We start from the raw sequence: 6486 nt of genomic DNA, 5'->3' as shown, positions 1-6486 counted from the left end.
CCTGCCCCCTGTCCTTTTTTTATAAATTGAGAATTTTTTTTTTTTTAATTTGAAATTTTCTTTTATTTTTGAGGAGGTGGGGAGCAGCAAGGGGGACAGGGTCTTACTTTGTTGGCCAGGCTGGAATGCAGTGGTGCGAATAGCTCATTGCAGCCTCCACCTCCTGGGCTCAAGTGATCCTCCCACCTCGGCCATCAAGTAGCTAGGACTATAGCATGCATCACCACTCCCAGCTAATTTAAAAAATATTTTGTAGAGGCTGGGCGCGGTGGCTCACGCCTGTAATCCCAGCACTTTGGGAGGCTGAGGCGGGCGTATCATGAGATCAGGAGATCAAGACCATCCTGGCTAACATGGTGAAACCCCGTCTCTACTAAAAATACAAAAAATTAGCTGGGCGTGGTGGCAGTCGCCTGTGGTCCCAGCTACTCAGGAGGCTGAGGCAGGAGAGTGGCGTGAACCCAGGAGGCGGAGCTTGCAGTGAGTGGAGACTGCGCCACTGCACTCCAGCCTGGGCGACAGAGCGAGACTCTGTCTCCCCAAAAAAAAATATTTTGTAGAGATGGCATCTCACTATGTCCAGGTTGGTCTTGAACTCTGGCCTTAAGCAATCCTCCTGCCTGAGCCTCCCAAAGTACTGGGGTTATAGGCATGAGCCACCACACGTGAACCACAATTTTTAAACACATTAGATGTACCCATCACCTATCAAGTATGTATGTCTTGATGAGGGCTGTGCCTGGCACAGTGGCTTATACCTGTAATCCCAACACTTTCAGAGGCTGAGGCAAGAGGATCTCTTGAAGCCAGGAGTTCAAGACCAGCCTAGGCAACATAGTGAGATCCTGTCTCTACAAAAATAAGTAGCTGGGTGTGATGGTGTTCTCCTGTAGTCCTAGCTACTTGGGAGGCTAAGATAGAAGGATTCCTTAAGCCCAAAGTTCAGGGGTTACATTGAGCTATGATCACTGGGTCTGGGACACGTAGTTGAGACCCTGTATTTTTTAAAAAGAGAAAAAGCCAGGTGAGATGGCTCACAGCTGTAATCCTAGCACTTTGGGAGGCTGAGGTGGGAGGATTACTTGAGGCTGTGAGTTCTTGAGATCAGCCTGGGCAACATAGTGAGACTCTGCCTCTACAAAAAAAAAAATTCTGTAAGAAACTTGGCCAGGTGTGGTGGCTCATGCCTGTAATCCTAGCACTTTGGGAGGCCGAGGCGGGCAGATTGCCTGAGCTCAGGAGTTCGAGACCAGCCTGGGCAACACAGTGAAACCCCGTTTCTGCTAAAATACAAAAAAAAAAGCCAGGTGTGGTGGCGTGCGCCTGTAGTCCCAGCTACTCGGGAGGCTGAGGCAGGAGAATTGCCTGAACCCGGGAGGTGGAGGTTGCAGTGAGCTGAGACCCTGCCACTGCACTCCAGCCTGGGCAACAGAGTGAGACTCCATCAATTAAAAAAAAAAAAAAAAACTTTTCACTTTGGGAGGCCGAGGCGAGGGGATCGCGAGGTCAGGAGATCGAGACCATCCTGGCTAACACGATGAAACCGTGTCTCCACTAAAAATACAAAAAAATTAGCTGGGCATGGTGGCAGGCTGAGAATGGCGTGAACCCAGGAGGCGGAGCTTGCAGTGAGCCGAGATTGCGTCACGGCACTCCAGCCTGGGCAACAGAGTGAGACTCCATCTCAAAAAAAGAAAAGAAAAAAAGCCAGGCGAGGTGGTTCACCACCTGTAATCCCAGCACTTTGGGAGGCCGAGGCGAGGCAGGTGGATCACGTGAGGTCAGGAGTTTGAGACCAGCCTGGCCAACATGGCAAAACCTTCTCTCTAAAATTCGGTGGGCTTGGTAGTGGGTGCCTGTATCCCAGCTACTCGGGAGCCTGAGGCATGAGAGTGGCTTGAATCAGGGAGATGGAGGTTGCAGAAAGCTGAGATTGTGCTATTGCACTCCAGTCTGGGTGACAGAAGGAGACTCCATCTCAAAGAAATAAAAATTAAAAAAAAAAAAGAAATTTATTTTTTAAAAGACAGGGGCTTGGCCGGGTGCCATGACTCACGCCTATAATTCCAGCACTTTGGGAGGCTGAGGCGGGTGGATCACCTGAGGTCAGGAGTTTGAGATCAGCCTGGCTAACATGGTGAAACCCCGTCTCTACTAAAAATACAAAAAAATTAGCCAGGCGTAGTGGCGGGCACCTATATCCCAGCTACTCAGGAGGCTGAGGCAGGAGAATTGCTTGAACCTGGGAGGTGGAGGTTGCAGTGAGCCGAGATCGCGCCACTGCACTCTAGCCTGGGTGACAAGAGTGAGACTCCGTCTCAAACAACAAAAAAAGAAAAGGTAAAAACCAGAACAAATGCTGTGGTGTTTAGGTATTGGTATGCACTAAAAAAAAAAAAAAAAAAAAAAAAAAAAGGTCTCGCTCTATTGCCTAAGTTGGAGTGTAGTGGTACCATCATAGCTCACTGCAGCCTCGAACTGGGCGAAAGAGATCCTGCCTCAGCTTCCCAGTAGCTAGGACTTACAGGTACATGCCACCATGCCCGGCTAATTTTTTAAAAATGGAATGAGGGCCAGGTGTGGTGGTTCACTGCTGCAATCCCAGCACTTTGGGAGGCCAAGGCAGGTCGATCACTTAAGGTCAGGAGTTTGAGACCAGCCTGGCCAACATGATGTATCCCCATCTCTACTAAAAATACAATAATTAGCACTGGGCATGGTGGCTCACACCTGTAATCCCAGCATTTTGGGAGGCCAAGGCAGACGGATCACTTGAGGCCAAGAGCTCAAGACCAGCCGGGCCAACATGGTAAACCCTGTCTCTACTAAAAATACAAAAATTAGCCGGGTGCAGTGGCACATGCCTGTAACCCCATCTACTCAGGAGGTTGAAGCAGGAGAATCACTTGAACCTGGCAGGCAGAGGCTGCAGTGAGCCAAGATTGTGCCATCGCACTCCAGCCTGGGTGACAGTGAGTGAGACTCCATCTCTAAATAAATAAATAAATAAACAAACAAACAAAAATTAGCCAGCCTGTAGCCCTAGCTACTCAGGAGGCTGAGGCAGGAGAATCACTTGAACCTGGGAGGCAGAGGCTGCAGTGAGCTGAGATTGTGCCACTGCACTCCAGCCTGGGTGACAGAACAAGACTCCGTCTCAAAAAGAATTGGAGTGTATAGGGTTGTGGTGGAAGGGTATTGGAGTCTAAGCAAGATGAGAATAGGGCACCTGGAAAGGTGGTACTGGCAATGGGAGATTGGTTACATATAGGGAGGATTAATCCAATAGGTAAATATATTGCAGATTATGGGAGCTAGCAATCAGAGAATAGAGTTACAAATATGGAAAAGGTTTGGCTGGGCGCAGTGGCTCACGCCTGCAATCCCAGCTCTTTGGGAGGCAGAGGTGGGCAGATCACCTGAGGCCAGGAGTTCAAAACCAGCCTGGCCAACATGGCAAAACTAAATATACAAAAAAAAAAAAAAAAAAAAAAACAGCCTGGCATGGTGGCATGTGCCTGTAGTCCCAGCTACTTGGGAGGCCGTGGCAGGAGAATCACATGAATCCAGGAGGCAGAGGTTGCAGTAAGCTGAGACAGCACCACTGCACTCCAGCCTGGGCAACAAAGCAAGAATCCATCTCAAAAAAAAAAAAAGAAAGGGTAAAAACCAGAACAAACCCTGTAGTGTTTAGGTATTGGTATGCACTAAATAAATACAAATTTAAGTAGACATAGATGCCAGTATGTGTATATGTAAGGAATTCATATATTCCCTAGCTCTGCCCATGAAGAGATCTTCATTCCCTAGTTAAAGGAACCAGGGTTCTGTGGAGGAAGAGGTGATTCCAGGGCTGAGACAGGGAAAGTACAAGTTAAGTCTGGAACATTTCATTCCATAAAGAAAGAAGTGTGTCCCCATTTCAACAGGTGTAGCTAAAAGCAAACAAAAGGAAGTACTCAAAGAATGATAGGGCATGTCAAAAGTACACAAAAACCACTAGCCAAATCTGGAATAATTTGAGCATCAAAATATATGATGATAGTACTGGATTATACCCCTTTGAATAAAAGGAATACATTATTTCATACAAATATAAATAAGTGAATTAGTTGAACGATTGGTGAAGAAGGGGATACTTGTTAATTATAAAAGGAAAAGTACACTGAAGAAGCCTAGTAGAAAGCTTAGATGATTCAACCTCCAACTCCCTGATTCAAGCTATTCTCCTGCCTCAGCCTCCTGAGTAGCTGGGATTATAGGTGCCCGCCACTACGCCTGGCTAATTTTTTTGTATTTTTAGTAGAGACGGGGTTTCACCATGTTAGCCAGGCTGATCTCAAACTCCTGACCTCAGGTGATCCACCCGCCTCAGCCTCCCAAAGTGCTGGAATTATAGGCGTGAGTCATGGCGCCCGGCCAAGCCCCTGTCTTTTAAAAAATAAATTTCTTTTTATTTTTTTAATTTTTATTTTTTTGAGATGGAGTCTCCTTCTGTCACCCAGACTGGAGTGCAATAGCACAATCTCAGCTTTCTGCAACCTCCATCTCCCTGATTCAAGCCACTCTCATGCCTCAGGCTCCCGAGTAGCTGGGATACAGGCACCCACTACCAAGCCCACCGAATTTTAGAGAGAAGGTTTTGCCATGTTGGCCAGGCTGGTCTCAAACTCCTGACCTCACGTGATCCACCTGCCTCGCCTCGGCCTCCCAAAGTGCTGGGATTACAGGTGGTGAACCACCTCGCCTGGCTTTTTTTCTTTTCTTTTTTTGAGATGGAGTCTCACTCTGTTGCCCAGGCTGGAGTGCCGTGACGCAATCTCGGCTCACTGCAAGCTCCGCCTCCTGGATTTACGCCATTCTCAGCTTGCCACCATGCCCAGCTAATTTTTTTGTATTTTTAGTGGAGACACGGTTTCATCGTGTTAGCCAGGATGGTCTCGATCTCCTGACCTCGCGATCCCCTCGCCTCGGCCTCCCAAAGTGAAAAGTTTTTTTTTTTTTTTTTTTAATTGATGGAGTCTCACTCTGTTGCCCAGGCTGGAGTGCAGTGGCAGGGTCTCAGCTCACTGCAACCTCCACCTCCCGGGTTCAGGCAATTCTCCTGCCTCAGCCTCCCGAGTAGCTGGGACTACAGGCGCACGCCACCACACCTGGCTTTTTTTTTTTGTATTTTAGCAGAAACGGGGTTTCACCGTGTTGCCCAGGCTGGTCTCGAACTCCTGAGCTCAGGCAATCTGCCCGCCTCGGCCTCCCAAAGTGCTAGGATTACAGGCATGAGCCACCACACCTGGCCAAGTTTCTTACAGAATTTTTTTTTTTGTAGAGGCAGAGTCTCACTATGTTGCCCAGGCTGGTCTCAAGAACTCACAGCCTCAAGTAATCCTCCCACCTCAGCCTCCCAAAGTGCTAGGATTACAGCTGTGAGCCATCTCACCTGGCTTTTTCTCTTTTTAAAAAATACAGGGTCTCAACTACGTGTCCCAGACCCAGTGATCATAGCTCAATGTAACCCCTGAACTTTGGGCTTAAGGAATCCTTCTATCTTAGCCTCCCAAGTAGCTAGGACTACAGGAGAACACCATCACACCCAGCTACTTATTTTTGTAGAGACAGGATCTCACTATGTTGCCTAGGCTGGTCTTGAACTCCTGGCTTCAAGAGATCCTCTTGCCTCAGCCTCTGAAAGTGTTGGGATTACAGGTATAAGCCACTGTGCCAGGCACAGCCCTCATCAAGACATACATACTTGATAGGTGATGGGTACATCTAATGTGTTTAAAAATTGTGGTTCACGTGTGGTGGCTCATGCCTATAACCCCAGTACTTTGGGAGGCTCAGGCAGGAGGATTGCTTAAGGCCAGAGTTCAAGACCAACCTGGACATAGTGAGATGCCATCTCTACAAAATATTTTTTTTGGGGAGACAGAGTCTCGCTCTGTCGCCCAGGCTGGAGTGCAGTGGCGCAGTCTCCACTCACTGCAAGCTCCGCCTCCTGGGTTCACGCCACTCTCCTGCCTCAGCCTCCTGAGTAGCTGGGACCACAGGCGACTGCCACCACGCCCAGCTAATTTTTTGTATTTTTAGTAGAGACGGGGTTTCACCATGTTAGCCAGGATGGTCTTGATCTCCTGATCTCATGATACGCCCGCCTCAGCCTCCCAAAGTGCTGGGATTACAGGCGTGAGCCACCGCGCCCAGCCTCTACAAAATATTTTTTAAATTAGCTGGGAGTGGTGATGCATGCTATAGTCCTAGCTACTTGATGGCCGAGGTGGGAGGATCACTTGAGCCCAGGAGGTGGAGGCTGCAATGAGCTATTCGCACCACTGCATTCCAGCCTGGCCAACAAAGTAAGACCCTGTCCCCCTTGCTGCTCCCCACCTCCTCAAAAATAAAAGAAAATTTCAAATTAAAAAAAAAAAAATTCTCAATTTATAAAAAAAGGACAGGGGGCAGGTTTGCAGATCACAGAACTTTTATTAA

This window comes from Chlorocebus sabaeus, chromosome 20 (assembly GCF_047675955.1).
Source record: "Chlorocebus sabaeus isolate Y175 chromosome 20, mChlSab1.0.hap1, whole genome shotgun sequence".
NCBI lineage: Eukaryota > Metazoa > Chordata > Mammalia > Primates > Cercopithecidae > Chlorocebus > Chlorocebus sabaeus.
Note: the sequence above shows the minus strand (reverse complement) of the source record.